Source organism: Condylostylus longicornis, unplaced genomic scaffold (genome assembly GCF_029603195.1).
Source record: "Condylostylus longicornis isolate FDR11 unplaced genomic scaffold, ASM2960319v2 ptg000048l, whole genome shotgun sequence".
Lineage (NCBI taxonomy): Eukaryota > Metazoa > Arthropoda > Insecta > Diptera > Dolichopodidae > Condylostylus > Condylostylus longicornis.
Genome location: NW_026578017.1, coordinates 21644056 through 21662522, shown reverse-complemented (window position 1 = coordinate 21662522; position 18467 = coordinate 21644056). Strand labels below are relative to the sequence as shown.

The 18467-nt window shown below is 23.6% G+C and overlaps 1 protein-coding gene and 1 non-coding gene across 3 annotated transcripts in view; both read left to right on the top strand.

The window, feature by feature from the left end:
- Positions 1 to 18467, top strand: part of LOC129611168 (fatty acyl-CoA reductase 1) — a 35679-nt gene that overhangs the window by 2274 nt on the left and 14938 nt on the right. The window contains exon 1 of one of the 2 annotated variants that reach the window (XM_055524152.1): positions 14141 to 14336. The exons of the other annotated variant lie outside the window; for it this stretch is intronic. The gene's annotated coding sequence lies outside the window, so the exon portion shown is untranslated. Of the gene's footprint in view, positions 1 to 14140; positions 14337 to 18467 lie in introns of those variants that run through there. 2 annotated transcript variants of the gene reach the window in all.
- On the top strand, positions 12131 to 12203 carry Trnaf-aaa (transfer RNA phenylalanine (anticodon AAA)). Its single transcript has one exon. It is a non-coding gene; the product is annotated as a tRNA-Phe (tRNA).

Genomic DNA, 18467 nt, shown 5'->3' with positions numbered 1-18467 from the left:
AATAACAAGATATCCTTAGAGCCTGTTGAATATCATCTGTTTGATTTTTGCATTTGTATAGGTTGAAGAATGTATTCATGTACATTTGTGTGTATGTATGTATATATATATTTATGAATGAATTTAACATTGGACCATAAAATTTTTTATTGTTTATTTCTTGTTTTCTTCTTTTTCTATTGTTTTGTTTGTATGTTTATGGTATAATATGTTATACGATTATTTTCCAGCAATATCCGAAAGGATATTTTTCTTTATTAGTTTTTTGTATATTTATATATATCATATATATATATATATATATATATATATATATATATATATATACAAATTAACATAATAATTTTAGATTTATAAAATACTAGAATAATATTTTTAACACTTCTTTCATTTGTTAAAAAAAATGCTTTGCGGTATGCATATAAAATTCTACTCCGCAGTGCTATTGTAAATATTTATGCATTGTTTATAAACATTTTGAATTCCATCATAAATTCCACTCGTAAAATCCTACGAATTACGAACTTAGCCACGACGTAGACTTTTAAATGATCAAAAATTCCTTTCGTAAAGATTAGAAATGGTAGCATCATTTTTCGGTCTTTCATAATCTGTATTTTATTTCAACTATCAAATGTTTATTTATATTTTTTCGTTTTTTCTTTATTAAAAAATAACTTATTATGCTACAACTTATTAATTTAAATTAAATTTTTCCAATTATATTTTTGGTTAATTTTTATCTTGTATATGTTCATACGTATGTAGTAAATAAATATATAGTTATCTCATACATGATTCTTTTATGAATGAAATATGTATTTACTTGTTGCTGTAATTTTATTGATGATGTTGCTAGACTACAGTTTTAATGTATAGGCACAATGGTTATTAATAAAAATATTGTTAGCGACCATTTTAAAAATACATATATTGAAATGTTGCTGAACATTCCATATTAAATTTGTAATTAAAGGTTTTATGTTTTAATACATATAGATTTTTTTGTTGTTTTTACAAAAATTCAAAAAAGAAATTAATGGAAAAATTAATTTCGTTATTAAGAGAGAGCGGGAAATCATTGAATTTAATATTTCTTTAAAAATTCATTAACGCTTCATCTTATTATTACATTTTATTATTTAATATTTCTCAAATAGTATTGAAGTAAAAGAATCCCTTATGCTTATAAAAACAGCATTCAACTCACGTAATATTGAAATTTTTTAAACGATTTCTATTCAACAAATTCTTTGTATTTCTAAAAATTATGCGAAAATCACTAAAAATTTGTGTTTCCTGTAGATTTAATTGCATAATTATATTTGCTGCTTTAAAAATTTAAATGGAATTACATATAAGTTCTGTATAATATTTGAATATCTAACAATTCAATTAAACAGAGCTGCGAATCTCTTAACATGTAAACATTTATATAACTGCCTATAATGTCGGAAATTACATATTATAAATTTAATATTGTATTGATTGTGCTAATATTCAGGGCACTGCGTTAGTTCTCCGCTTATTGAATCTTCGCTTAATGAAGAGAATTAATTTTCTAATCTTATCATATGAAATCCCATTGAAATTTACAAAAAATCCTATTTTCAAATATATTTGCAAAAACTGACAGTGGAAAACTACAAAAAAAAATTTACATGTTTTATACACTTATATACGTACATACATATAATTGGATAAATTCATTAAATACTTAAAATACAAATTATAGGAATGTATATAGACAATGTCCTTCATCAATATCCTTTTCCCTATAACACAAATATAATCTTATACATAAAATATTATTAAATATCATCTAATATAAAATATTATCTAATTGAATGTTAAGTTTAGGTTTACAAAAATATTGATGGCGCTAGAAAATTACATGCATTATAAAGAGTTGATAATGTTCACGACATATAAGTTATTGTTTTCTATTTTTATGATATTTAAAATGAGTAGTTTAATTAAATCTTAATAAAAGTATCAAATTTTTTTCTTTTTTAATTTTTTTTTGACAAATTAATTTGATTTATTTATATAAAATTTATTTATACTTGTAAATTGTGTTGTAATATTTAAAGTGGGTGGTTTAAAAAATATAATTGTATAATTGTACACACATACATATATTTGTATTATAAGATTACTGAACTGAAGTATTACGTTAAGTGTACAGTATTTACTTAAAATAAAAAACTTAAGACATTATAAGACCAAAAATACTAAAACAAAATTAATATTTAACGTCTATAGTTTACGAAATGGTCATTTTGACGCCAGATATAAAACAAAAAATTGTTTAGAAAACTATATGAGTACTTTATTAGCTATTAAAGGATAGATTATAATTTTTTAAGCTCCCACATATATGCAGAAATTTTGATAAAATGTGAAAATTCAAATTTTTAACAATTTCTATTGTTCAGTTTTCATATTATTGCGTACATAATAGCTATGTATGTAGATCTATAGCATATTCATGTTAATTTTATTATTAATGTTGAAATTTCCTTAAACTTAGATAGCTAGTTTAAGAAATGTTATAGTCAAGAGTATTATTTTATTTTTACCTTTCATATTATTTCATATAACAATATCATAATAGTAAATGATAATGCAAAAATTGTTGAATTTTTCTAATATTTCAAATAATTTGCAAATAATTAATTTCAAATTACAATTTAAAATAATTTTCATTATAATTTTAGTAGTTTTTTTTATTTTATAAGCTTAAAGTAGCTCGTATATATAGAATAGATTCTTTTAATTGTGTTTGTTTTATTTAAATGAAACAATAAAAAAAAATTATGTTTTAACAATTTTTCATATAAAAGTAGTTTTCAAGTTTATAAAATAAAAAATAAAAAAAGGGATTCGTATATTGTTATATTGTAGTTATTTCTTGTAGTTTTTAATAATAAATCCTTTAGATTCTATTGAAATACAAAATACTCGTATATTCATGTACCATAGTGTATGTTTATGATATTTTGTATATTTCAAAAAAAGTTTGCATAAAAATTAATTTTTTGTCATCATGACTTTGCTTTTAAACACCTACTCTATGTATGCTATGCTTTCATATTTGAATACAACTTGAGTATATTAAAAAAAAAAACTTAAATATAAAGATAACATTCAAAAAAGGACATTTTTCTAACAAGTGTTTTAAAAACGAAATAAATTGGTCATATGTACTCTATGGTAGAATTTTTCAATTTGTATATATTTTGGGAATTTTTCAACTGAGGAAAACATGTAGAGAAAGATATTTTTTAATTTGAAATTTTTAAGTAAACTGTGCGAGGTGTAAATTGAAAATTGAATTAAAATTAAATAAGAGATGCTCAGTTTGTAAGTTTTTGTCAAATATTTTATGATATGGTGATATTCAATTATATCTGACCGTTGGTGCATTGATTGTGGCAGCGGACTTTTAACCCAAGGGTCTCGAGCTACAGCCATACGCTATATGCTATAATATAGACTTTATCATTTGGTAATGCATTAACACCGTGTTGTATGTTGCCAATTTAGAGCTACGAAAACTATTGGTTCATATAATTCATAAAAATGCATTTGGAGATTATAATACAGGACGTTTTCCTTTAATAATTATGAAAATATGTGATTTAAAGATTAAAGTTGTAAACCATCGAAATAGTTTTAGTATACTAGCATTGAATGTTGCATACGTTTGAGATTTAAGGAGAAAATAAATTTATAATGTATACATACTTGTAAATAACCTGAGAGGCGAATATTAAATTGAAAATTAAGTATTATAAATAAAGAAAAGCCTCGCAATATTTGCTATAATAAACAAAGCAATAATTCCCAAAATTCAAATATAATATTAGATTTTTGGATTTTTATATAAAAAATTAATTAGAATAATTTTGTAATTAAATTTATTTTTTCCATCAATTTTGAAACCTAGTCAAAAGTTATAATTAAAAGTTTAATTTCCTTAATTTTTTTTCCTCTGTGTAATTCAATAATAATAAAAAAAAAATTGGCATAATTCCAAAATGTCTCTTTACTAATCACTTAAATAATAAAATATTATTTTTTTCACATCAGCTCCTTATATTATGTTTTGTTGTCCTTTGTTTACCATTATCCTCAAAAAAAAAAAATGAATTTTCTCTTTTTTGTTTTTATATAAATTTTTCTGCCTACCCATTCTTATTTATAGATCTTCAAAAATCAAGGTTATTTTTGTTTTTTTTTTTTAAAGAAGGGACATAACATAATGTTTGTACTATTACGTATTTGGACTAAACCACAAGCAAACGTAAAATATTTGTTCAGTTTTTTATTTTAAAATTTATGTTGCGTTGGTGTCTCTTTTAGATTCATAAACTTTTCAGTTCGATCATGTGCTATTTGCTAAATTACAAATAGAAATGTAGTTGTTAAAACTAAAATGAAATTTTTCTTAAATTGAATATTTTGTTAATTTGATTATTTACGCGAAACATGTACTCGTATAATTAAATTTGAAATTGTTAAAAAATTTACTTCTGATTTCTAATACTGTTTACGATTTTAGTTATTGGATTTCAAATTAATTGCAGAATCTATTAAAACTAAAACATTTTGGTAAGTCTACAGGAAATGCTAATTGAAAAATTTTTATTAAATTTTTAATGTTATAAGTTTTCAATATAACAATAACACTAATATTAATTAACTATTTGTGATTCAAGAGTTCCTAAAATATATAATTTGTTTCATATCCGTAACAAAAATACAAACAAATAATAAAGGACCCCGCACCGAAGGTAGTAAAATCTAAATATTTAATCTTTAATGCCAAAATTTCTCAGGAATACTATATAATACTATATTGTTCCTTGTTATTTACACGCATCTTAAATTTTTGCATAGTAAACAGATTTAATTGATTTGATATTTAAGTATAGCGCATTATGTATAGAAAAAAAATCGTGACAAAAATATTTTTTTTTCTAAAGAAATTAAAAATCAATTTGCTATATTTAAATAGTAATGAAAATATTTTAAATAATTCTTACGATATTCTTCACAAATTCACAAATGTATGTAAATATATTTGAAGTATCGTAAATAGATTTGTGCTTTATGTATATAGAAATTGAAATTCTTATGTATTGATAAAATTGAACTTCTTCTGGTGTTAAGAAAATCTCAAAAATGATCCCTTAACAACTCATTCTTAATCTTTCAAATTGATTACACATGTAAGTATAACATAAAAGTGATTTTTTTTCCTTTTCAATTTAATTGAATTGATTTAATGGAATTTCATTTAATTTCACATGATTAGCAACAAATTATAAAAATTTTTTGACTTTTTTTGTTTTTACTTATACTTTAAGTTTAATTCTATATTATATACAAAGCAACTATACAAAATTTTATATATAGACTGTTTAAGATTACAGGGTAAATATCAAAGTTTACTCGTACAATTGAATTGTTAAATTTTAGAAAAAAAAAACTTTCTTAACTGCTTCTATCAAATTGTATAACAAATTGCATATGTTTTATAGCAATATAATATATACATGTATAGAAAATCCGGTGGTGGTTTAATAGTATACGAGTATACGATAATATTATATATAGAGTATACAATTAATATTCTGTAAGCTATATGTTGTATTTGAATCAAATTTAAATAAAAAAATATTGTCATTTATTGTCTAATGTAGCGGTCATTATTAGAACTAAAATAATATCGTAAAATTAGATTCTCGTAGTATCCCAACGAATACCGCTACCTTTGCTTTACTTCTGCTTATAAAAGCAATATTCTTTTCCTGCTTCTCATTAATTAGTGCAATAGTGTAATGTGAAGTTCCGACTAGTTATAGTGATTCTCGTATAATATAATTAATTTTATAATAATTAATCTTAACGTTCAACCTAAAATTATAAGAAATATAATTAAATGAATTTAAATAAAAAATAAATCCAAATTAATAAAAGTATTTTTAATAAAATCACATGTTGGTATAATCAACAATCTAAAACCACCACACATCTAATGTAACTGCAAAATCTGCTAAAACTAAAAAGAGTACTTTCTGTTAAGATCTTTGTGAAAGGTTTTCCAAATATTCAAACAATTCAACCATTTGTTATATCGTTAAAAAGCTTTTCGAAATCCCTGCAATCTTCGGATACTATGTGATATTCCAAGTTTCAAAAAAAAATTCTGAAGGCCACATTCTCTTAATTGTAGTATTGTTTGTAAAATTAGCATTTCTGACCTCTCATCTGGTGATAGTAAGACGGCTGCAGGACTTTCCAGCTAGAATGACGTTTGAAAATTTTTGATCTTGTAGTCTTATAAGCGAAATTATCTGGTTAATTAAAAAAATTATCGAGTTAACCCGATATAGCTGCTGAAAGGTATAAAATTGCATAATGCAGGCTACTAATTTTCAAATCATAATAGTGAAATTTTTCTGTTTCCGTTTTCTGCTTCATTTTCCTGTCAATGTAAAATTTTTATTAATTTTAATAAATATTTTTTGTGATGAAAGGCAAAATTTTATGCTAATAAACAATTTTTTTTTTAAATTAATGTATTTTTACGTCATATTATCTCTGGCTAGAATTGTTACAAATCAACTTAATATCAAACTAGAAGACATGACGTGTCTCTATATATTGAATCGAACCGAAAAAAATTATTAAAAATTAAAAACTTATCAGCATCATTGCATCATAAGCTGGAAATGTGATTATATTAGGTGTACTATGTATATATACACTTATCCAATAATACAATGATCAAATATATGTATGTGTGTATATTCCTTTTCGTCAACAATTATGAAGTTAGTGAATGCTTTATTTTGTGTAAAATTGCATGTTTCTATGTTATTAATATGGTTCAATTACTATCCGTAATTCACTTTTAATTCTGATCTTTAAGATTAATAAAAATATTATCTGTATTATAATAGTAAATATTTTTTATCTATAATTATGTCTATATATATATATATATATATATATATATATATCTAATATAATAAAAATATTTAAGCAAATTTTAACTTATTAATATTAAAACTATTTATTATTACGAAATCACTATAATAACAGAAGTTTACGGTACATACAGACACTCCTAATTTTTTTTGAAATTCCTCTTAAGCAAAATTTAGTGTACTTTTATGAGCTGATACATACATACATATGTATATACCTATAGCTATGAATAATTTTGTAAAAAATTTTGTAAAATTTTATTAAAATTTTTTTTTAATATTTTCACTTATTATAAGTTAAGTACCTACAATTTAAATTACTGCGCTTACATATACATGTATATATAAATGTGAAGAATATGCAAACAGATCATAAATGAATGATTAAATCAACCATAAAGATAAATCATACAATATATAAAAAAAAAAAAAATAGAAAAAATAAGAAAATTTCTTTCTCAATTTTTCAACAACGAGTTCATAAAATTTGCAATATCTAGTTAGACAGAATTGTATACAAACAAATATTGTATGTTGTTGCTTAAACTAAGTAGACTTCATGTTCGTAAGTATACTTACCATACTAACGTATAGACCATTAGCTACTATTATAGGTTTAATAATTGCTTAAATAATAAAGCAATTCAATTCAACGTTTTTTTTATAGCTATGTACATATATGTATATACATATATACGTACTAGGGTGGTGAGAAATAAATGTAATTTATTTATTATCTGTAATAGTGAGTTTATGTTGGTTTCACTCTAAACAAATAAATCTGTAATAGTCTAAATTAGCTACAAAATAATAAATTCAAATATAATAATATCCAGGAAATTTAAAACAAATTCGGAGTTATATTCGGAGTTAAATACGCTTTTGGCAGAATAATATTTTGCGTTTTTAATCTTATAAAAATTTAAGTACCGAAATGAGGGAATCTACAATAAATGCATTGCATTTTCTCAAAATCTATGGTGCAAAAATACTCATATTGGCCGAAACATGTACTGCGTTATATATTCATAAAAAGCTTCCGGGCCGATGCTACAGCCCGGATTAAAAATAAATTAGTAATATTATATAATCTTTTGATTTATCAACACGGTAAATCTATTATATCTGACCAATAGTGCAATGGTTATAGCACGGGTCCTTTCATTGAAAGATCTCAAAGGTTCAAACCCTGGTCATATTATACTTAATATAATACAGTTTAATATGCAATACTTAATTGTTAACTTCAACATTTAATGAAAAGAAAAAAGTACGGCAGGCTAATCACCGCTTCATTTACTCAATGACTTTCGAAACTAAAGCTTGACAATAAATTAAATGAAAGTTGCGATAATCGAGTAAGAAAACAAAAGATGTTTTTTGGCATTAGAAATAGAGTTAACAAAGAAAAATTTTATGTGGCCCACCCTGATACATGTATCTATATATTTCTTTGTGTATAGATTCCACTAAAAGATTTCTGTTTAATTGGATTTTTACTCATTATCAATGAGGGTATGTTAAAATTTTAGTTTTGAAAATATTGGTTAAAAATTGCTTTCTAAATATTATGTTTAGTATAATAATTAAGATGCAAAATAATTAAATTTACATATTTATACTAGATTTTGCAAAATTTATTTTTCAGAAGTCTCAATTTGTGTTTAAGAAATTTTAATTGTATTGTTACTTTTGTAATATTTATTATACGTGGGTATGCACGTACACGGATTATGCTTGAATTCGCAAAGTCTTTTTGATGAGAAAAGTTTTCAATGACGGGATGTTGACAGATATTTATTGTTTGATTATATTATTTTTTTTTAAATTGTTATTTTGAACATTTTTATATAAAAGAAAATTATATTGTATGAATTTTGTAATAATATTAAGTGTGGTAAAAAAAATGTGGCTTGAATTTAATTAAAAATTTTAATAAAAAATTTGAGGTTCAGTATTTTTATCATACAAAACTATCAATGCAGTTGGAAGAAAACCATTTTGAATTTTAATATTTTCTTTTATTACAAATTTTTCTTAATTTTCAACCATTTTGGTTTTACAGTATCGATAATTTGTCGAAATTTGTATGTGTAACCATATACATTTACATTCTAATTGTTATATTAATATTAATATTATAATTATTAAATTGGACTTAGAGATTTACAGTCAAATTGCAATAGTATGAAATTTTAACTAGTAGTATAAATTTGCTTTAATATAAGTTTAGAAATGACATAAAATCAACTTTATGTCTATTCTAACAAGAAATTAATAAATCTGATATCCCGCATATCACATAATTGCTGTATTTTAAATTAATGCGGCACATGGAATTATTCTGAAATTGCCGCCTTGACAATCGTGCATTTGAATTCGAATTTCCGATTTTAAGCGGACGGAGATTCAACTAACAACTATCCGTGAGTCTCGTCTGTAGTTTATTAAAATATATACTAAATTAAGTAAATATATTTAGAAAAACAAAATTACAAATAGTTACAGTATTAAACTGAAGAGTGGGTTTGTATTTATTTTTTGTTGGATCGGATAGCAGTTAAATTTCGAATCTTCGCGTTTTAAGGGTCTTGTGTAATGTTTATTTGTTTTGAAATCAATAAAGGAATTAATTTTTAACGGTATGATTTTGACAATGAGTTTTTAAAAATAAAACAAAAATTACTTTTTGATTTTATGTGCATATTTGTTATTTGACAATCAAATTTTATTATTAATTTAAATTTAAGAATATAGGCCGTTTTCATTTGTAAATTACTGAATATTTTAGTGTCTATTATTATCAAAAGTCACTTTATTATCTATTTTCAGTTTAAATTTTATTTAATACTGCACACGTCAAAGAATATTTAACAATATTTGAAAATTAACGCAAAGAAACACAACTAGTTATAGTAATCAATGATAATTAATGGTTTTAAAGTGTGAATTATATAATATTTTAAATTTGATTGAAGCCGAAAAATATATTATTTCGATTTTATTTAATTGCTTCGATAAGTAACAAGAAAAAAACAATTAATTTTAAATAACTAAATTTATAAATTTGCTACTTATTAAAAACTACTTTTAAATTTTTTAAAATTATTTTCTAAATTTCTTATAAAAATTATATTTTTTTCTTTTTTTTTCACATTATTCTTGCTTCCGATATAGGACCATGTTACAGTCATAAAATAACATTAGCAGTTTACAACATTTTAATTAAAAACAGAAGCTCATGATTTTCTATATTCTATAACCCTCTTTTGCATATCTTTAGGAGAAAATTAAAGTTGTTTAATGAATGTTGGAGTTAAAGGTAGAGTAAAATAGTGTGATGTGAAATTATTTTATGTAATCTTGTCTTTTTGCCAACTACGCTTAAGTTTATATAACTCAATAAGTTATATCAATAGTGCCGATAACAAAGAATTGAATTGATAGTGTCAAGTTCAAAGAAATGAAGTTTTGGGAAAAATTTCAAAATTCAAAACGATTTTGTAGAACTTAAATTAATATTTTTACTTAACATTTTAGCATGCAAAATTAAAACTTATTTTTCATAGGTATGATAAGCAAGACAAATTGTTTCCAATACTATATAGCTTGAACACATACCAAAAATATTAAAGCTACTTTACTAGCTTAACGTATTGCGTATGTTTACTGTATAATTTATATAAATACAGGGTGATTAACAGCTAAAATCATTTTTACGAGGAAATCATTTTCTTATTTAAATTAATGTAGAGTTTAAAACAAAATCTTTTTTTTTTAATTAATGTGCGGAAATATTTGTAATTTTTGACAAGTGCATAAGTAATTCTCAGTAATTTTTATAGCTCGGTTGATAAATAACGTAATATTTGTTTCTTAGAATTATTAACACAATATACTAGCTTTGGTTAGCTTATTTAATATAATTTCTTTTCTGGAGGTATAATTTAAAAAAAATCTACTAATGCCATTTATACATTTTATATATTTTATAGAATTTGTACCCTTTGTCTTATTATTATCACTTCCGCTTTGTCTCATTGAGAGTAATAAAATTGATTGATAATTTCGATTAAAACTAATTATCTACTTAAAATTAGTATTTAATAAGCTGTTTTTATGAAATTTAATAATTAGTGTTTTTATGTGTTATTAAGTAAAGAGCTTTTATTTAATTAAACATTATGAAAAGCTTTGAAATTTTCTTTGGCCAACATACTGATTTCGCTATTTACTTTTATAATATGTATAGATAATAATTATGACTGCAGCTCCAAAGTAATAATTATTATCAAAGTAAATGATAATTATGAAAGCAGAACCTGTAAATAATAATTACCACCGTACTAATAATAAATATGAATGCAATGTCATAAATTCTATGTTTCTATTGCATACATTATTGTGAGTTATTGAATTTTGAAATTTCTGTTGAAAGCTTTGGTGTAAAGTTATTTTAACACACATACATATCTATATAACATAAGTTAAAATTATAAATAATTGGTGATTTATTTTACCCTTTGGTTTTTCTTTTTTTTTTTTTTAATTTCAACCATTCGCTTGTGATTTGTTTCATAAATGAATTGCAAATAGGCTCAGTTTTGTTTGATACTTGTCCATAGACGGGCTAAGATCTGAGCAAAACGATTTCAAATTGTTAATATTTATCATCATCAAATACATGTACATACTTTCAATGAGCATAATTAATTTTATTTTTGGATTGATTTGGATTGGATTGATGCGATTCACGTCTTTAGATGACGTTTTTTTTTTTTTTCAAAGTACATACACATTTTGAATCTCTTGTTAACAACTATTCGTTATAGATTAAGTTTTTGGAAAGCAAAATTGAATGTATTATTGGTAATTGTCTTCCTAAAATATACATATACGAAAACATGCCTCAAAGTTGAATCTTGTTGGATGGACCACCTAAGAACAACGTTAATAGAAAAACATTTTTAAAAACTAAATTGCAAACAATTCCCGATTATAAATTCAAATGACAATTACACGCAAATTTCTAATATTTTTTTGTATTTTTCTTTAAATAAAAAATTGTAGGTTTTTTACGCAGGAATACTTAAAGAATGAAATTTAAAACAAGGGACACATTTCTTCATGCCTCTGTAGCTCAGTTGGTAGAGCGTCCGCCTAAAAAGCGGTAGGTCGCTGGTTCGAGTCCAGTTCGAGGAGAAAAATTTTTTTAATGAATTTTTCTGCCTTTAACTCGTTCCTTTGATTACGTCATCCATCTGTTCTGCAGTTGCATGAAGAAATTTCCATTAAGATAAACAAGGGACACCCTGTACATGTATATTTTTTTTTTAATCGAAAATCAACAGAAATAACTAAAAAGTAAATAAAGAAAAAGAAAATGAAAAAAAAATTTCAATCGATTATAGAGAATAAATGTGGTGATTCGTGTTGGTTTTTGGTTGATTTAAGAAAGATTTTAAAAATCGCATTTATAATTATTTTTTTTTTTTTTATTTTGTTTTTTTTGCTTTTAAGTTAAGACTTAAGAGGGATTTTAATGTTTACTTCAATTATTTTTAATTTTCATTTTTCTTATTTCGAATTTTCGAATTTATTCTCGAAAATTATTAGTTTTCTACGTTTCTTTTATACAACGAAACACAAATAATATTATTTACAGTGTGGTGATCGTGTTGTGCGAAAAGAAATATGATTTGATTTTTCATGGGATTCAAGAAATAGAAAGAAGTAAATGAAAGAAAACACAACAAAAATCGTAGTTACTTGTATTGTTTACTTTACGTTATTGTTATTATTATTTTTTTTTCTTATTTTAAATGTAATTATTATTTAAAGCTTAAATCATATTGAAGCTGAGAGCTGTGCAATAAGAAAACAAGTAAAATAATTTTTTTCTTATTTTGTTTTTTTGTTTATTAACCTGTATAATATATACAAAATGTTCGAATGCACACATAAAAGTAAAAAAGAAGCAAAGAAAAAAAAAAAATTATTTAAAAAGATTTGAATTAACTATAGTAAATTTTCTTTTCATAAATGATTTAGTCGATTAAAGTCTTTTCAAGCGTTCAGTTCAATTCTTTTTTTAAGTTTAGCTCAAAAATTTTTGAAAATTTTTAAAAATTTTTGGAGTTTTTCTAAAAGTATAAAAAGGTTTTTCATTTCTCTTTCTTTTTTCTTATTTAACGTACTTAAATAAGAAATCCGAAAAGAAATATAAGAAAATTTTTAAAATTAGATCAAAATTTATTTGGTTCAAATTTTTGAAATTTTCTTTTATGAAAAATTCATCATAACAATCATTAATTTTTGAGCCTTTTTTTAATTTTTGATATTTGTAATTTTTCGAACTTAAAAAAACATTATTTTTTAAATTAAAAACCTGGGCAGGAAAAATTCCGGAAAAGCTATAAATTTACGATAATTAAGAGGCTTGTTAAGTGAAAAAAATTTTCTTTTAATATTTTATGTACATACATATGTACATATATGGTGATGAAAAATTAACAAGTTTGAAATAGAAAAAATATACAAAAAAAATTTATACAAAAAAAAAAATTTATGTGTAAATGTGCAATATAGAGAAAAAAGGAAGACAAAATCGTTAAAGAAGAAAAAAAATAGTTAAAGAAAAAAGTGAAAGTCCATTATTATTATTTTTTATTACTTAAACTATTATGAACTATTGCTAACTCTACCTCTAACTCTAGCTTGCTTGCTTTTAAAATGAATTTTTTTTCTTTTTGATTGATTACTTAAGTTTAACTGCTTACGAAATAACGGGGGAAAAAAAAAAAATTTTTTTTGCTAAAAGAAAATTTTTGAAAAGAAAAATCAGAACTACAGAAAAAAAAAAAAAAAAACAAAAAAAAAAAAACTAAAGTGCGTGAGTTGAAAAGTAGTGAAAAAATTATAGAAAAAGCGATAAAAAATTAAAGACCGCGTTAAAGTTGAATTGATTAATGTTTTTTGTTGTTTATTTTTTTTGTTACTTAAAGGAAAAATAAAATAGTTAAAAAAGACAAAAAAAAAACACAATTGATTTGAACGCAATTTTAATGAAAAATTTGTTTTTTCAGTGAAAATTTTAAAATTTTTAAATTTTTTTTTACAAATTTTTTTTCTATTGTAATTTTACACATAAATGTGTACATACATAATTACAACATTTTTTTGTTACTTATAATCTGTTTTAGCTGTAACATTATTAAATTTCATGAGAATTACATAATTTTTGACTGTTGAAAATTGTTAGACCAAAAAGAAAAATTTTTTGTAAATTGAATTTAAGTACATTTCGCTACACTATAAGTACAATTTTCATTAAATGTAAGTATATATATAGTTTTAATATATAAAAATCTATCTGTTTATAATTTATTAATTCTATATTTTACAATATAATATGGGCATATATGATCAGTATGATGTAATATGTCGGAGGCAATGTAGTGCGAAATATTGATTATATAGAGTCATAATTAGTATTTTAAAGGAAATTTCAAGTTAGTTTTATGATTACTTAATTAAAAGTGTAATCAATTCTGACACTGTATTTTTTTGCCATATTTCATTTATCATTATCATTTTCTCCGTCTTCTATAAATAGGTATAAAAATATCTACGATTCAAAAAGACACTGAGTTAATGTAGCATAGTTACTATCATTAAGTTTGCGATTGACCCACCTCTCGAAGTGTACGAAGTGTATCTATTTTGTCGTCCATTACATTATATGTTAATTTCTTAAATTTTGCTTCAATTTTTGCGTCATGTATTCAAACACTTGTATTTCTTCTTCTCTGTCTGTACTTAGATTTGTCATGAAATGGTTTCTTCCTTTTAAAGGTATTTTAAGATTCTGACTCAAATTTAGCTTTTAGAGAATTTAGATTTCATAATAACATTTTTTTTATGTATTTAATAGCTTAGGCATTAGAATGTTTCTCCAAAAAAATTATTTTACTATGTATTAATCATAATATCAGTTCTAAACCATAATTATATTTGTAAGCCTAAATCTCTTTTACATTTGGGACAAATATAGTCTTTACATTAAATTTATATTTTTAGAGTGGTTCGATTTAAAAAATTTAAAAAGATTTCCAAATATTTTAATACTGTATACGTGCGATTCCAATTGAATAAATGGTCATAATTATTTTGCTATATAATAACCACATACATAATACTATGCATTTAAATAGAAAAAGTGAAACTCTACTTTTCAAAATTTTCGTTTATATAAATCACTTTTCAACTATTATTTTATATAAGCACCTTATTAATTACGGGAAATAATAATTTTAATATTTCACATAATTTAATGTAAATTTCATGTTCTTTAATTTTCAAATCATCTAATTATATATGATTTAATTAAAAAATAGTGTGATAATTTTTTTTGTCTTTTTCACTTTTCGGTTTTATTTTTTGTAATAATTTCGGTTTTTTCTTTTCCGGTAACAGAAATATTTGTGTTCGGTGAAATTTTTCATAATTTTCTTTTACACTAACTGTGAATATTGTAATTTTAATAAAATATAATTTTAAAATTAGCTACAAATAAAAATCATAATTATGATATGAAAGTAATTTGATAGAAAAATAATAGTATTTTGCATATGTATAATACGAGTAGTAATTTTTTAATTTAAATTATGCATATGTATTAATATTACACAAAAAAAAAACTGATGTGGTCAGCACAAAACGACCGTAATGTGAATAGTTTAGTGAAAGTGTTACAGATTGTTTATAAATATTCCTTTTAAACACTTCCTTCCAAATTTACACTTTTCTACATATGTATGTAGTAAAGTGTAAATTTGGCTCTTAGTAGAATTTCGCTTTGTGTCACCCGAATTCCCTGAGAAGTTAGCTTCGGTAACAACCAGAACATAAATATCAAATTTCAGAACCCCAATCAATCCTCTCCGTAGATATCGTAAAAAATGTAAAATCGGCTCCTATTATGGAGAAGTAGTATTATTTACGCTTTCCTGCTATGGAGAAGTGCGCTCCCATTAAAAACTCGGCATCCGAAATTTGATGCCATTACTTAACCTCTCTCATTGTATGCAATGCGGTTTGTAAAAAAAATGACGTGTGTTGCTTTGTAAAATTTCCTTGAAAGTGTTCTTGTTGATCATCCATTGTCATATGGTTTAAGTAGTTATATTTAATAAGAAGCGTTTACAAAAGGGTATAACAATACTATATGGGTTATACTCGAAAAACTGAAATACTCTAGAAAGTTTTATGAAGAAAATGTTACGAAAATTAATGAAATTTATAAAAGAAATCTTAATTAATAGCAAATATAAGCTTTAAATTGTAAATTGTTATATAAAGTAAAAAAAAAAATTTAATGTGTGAATTTTCTATTACATGGTAATTGTTCAACTCTTTCATAATAAAAAAAATTTTGCACTTTAATTAGATTTTTGCCATATCTAGTTAATTTGCGAAATTATTTTCTAAAAACAACTTCAGTTAAAATCATACTGATTTCAAATTACTCAACCATTTAAATTAAAAAGAATATGCAAAACTTAAACTATATCAAATTAAAATTTATATTTCAGGTGAATTAAAAAAATGTAATTGGATTCATTAACGTAACAATTTCTATTTTTTGTTTTTCTAAATTTATTACTTATTCTATTCGTCTATACATATGCATACAATCATTAACGCATTTTTTTTTAAATCACCGATTCAAACAAACTAAGTTTTTTTGTATATAACTTGAATTTTCGGTGCCTTTAGCAAAATTTAAAAAAATTTTCCAACAGTTTTTTACTCATAATTATCTGGTTTTTTACTCGCGATTCCAAATCACTCTGCATAAGATCAGGAGAATAAGAATACTTATTTCTAATAGTTCATTATGATGAGAATATTTTATTATTATTATGTGACCTAGGGACGTCTAAACATTATTTGTTTTTGCTATAAGATTGCAAAATTTGGTAGAACGAACAATATTGTCTACTATGTATTAAATATGATATAAAACGCAGTATATAAAAGTCTACAGTATCGTATAGCAATATTTATGTCTTAACCATAAGTCGATATTCTAGTGAATTTAGTCTAAATTTATTCATAGTTTTGAAAGCGTACATACTTAAATACTTAAGGTATGCATATGTTACCAAATTTTTAAAGAAATTTTTGAACGCATCAATAATTTTAAAAGTATTAATTCACGTTGCAGTTAGCATGCTATTAAAAAAATAAGTAAAATATTTTAAATATTCAAGATATGACGTATAACGGTACAACAAGTGGTATAATATTAATAAAATTGAGTCATTTTCATATAATATACAGAGTAGAGTATGGATATGAATTTGGGATTTGTTGAGTGCTTTAAGTGCAAATGTACAATTATATTTGCCGGGCATTTAATAATTGTGAATATGGGTATACATGCCATTTTTCTGAGAAAATGAGAAACTGTGTAACGAAAAATAGAACGCGTTTTAAGTAGCAGATGAATGTTTAGGTCTCTTATAAAGTAGCAGTTGAGTGTTAAGACAGATATACTGAAACGAACAAAATCTCGATTTAGATTAAAGTATTGAGATAGTACTTCTATGCCAATACCTTTACGGAATATAGATGATAGAGTAAAAACTAATGGTTAGTCAGTTGGACAAGGTTTAGGAAGCCATGATCACTCAGGTTGAATGATGGATTTAGGAAGCCAGCGTTTCAGGTTGAATGAAAGTCCCCCACTATTGATAAACCTGATGACACGAATCGAGTCCGTCTTTCTTTGCCTCTCGATGATTTTTAACACCTGTAAATGTCATATAATAATTTAACAATCAAATTAGAACATTGTTAAACTTAACGATAATTTTCCCTTTCTATAATCATACTGAACATAATAATGCAAAACATTAAAGGAAGGTTAAAACAGCTGGTAATAATACCGTAAATAAAATTTTTATTGCACTACCTTCTATATAATATATACGAATTCATTAACTTTTAAAAATATTTTGGTTATCTTTGCCAAATTTTGAGTGCTATTATTAATTTTTAGCACATTTGCAATAAATTTTGAAAAAAAAAAATGAATTGTAGGTTCCACAGGTTGTCTTTGTCCGTCGTTCCTTTCCTGAATAATAACCCAGGAACCTGAAAATTTCGCTTATTTCGCCTATTTCTTCGATACCATAAACTGTATCGAACTCCTGATAACTAATGCACCAAATAACTTACTATTCTAAAAATTTAATAACTATTTGCGCTGCCGATTTATATGTAGTTAGAAGAAAATATAATAATGTTGGCCGATCAAATCAATTTATCATCATTAAAATATTAGATTTTTAAACTTCATCACATATTCTAAAATATTTCTTTTGATTCTAAATTTATTATTGCTATTATTGTGTTTATTTTTGTAATTAATTAAGTGGACTTATATTATTGTTCGTGAAT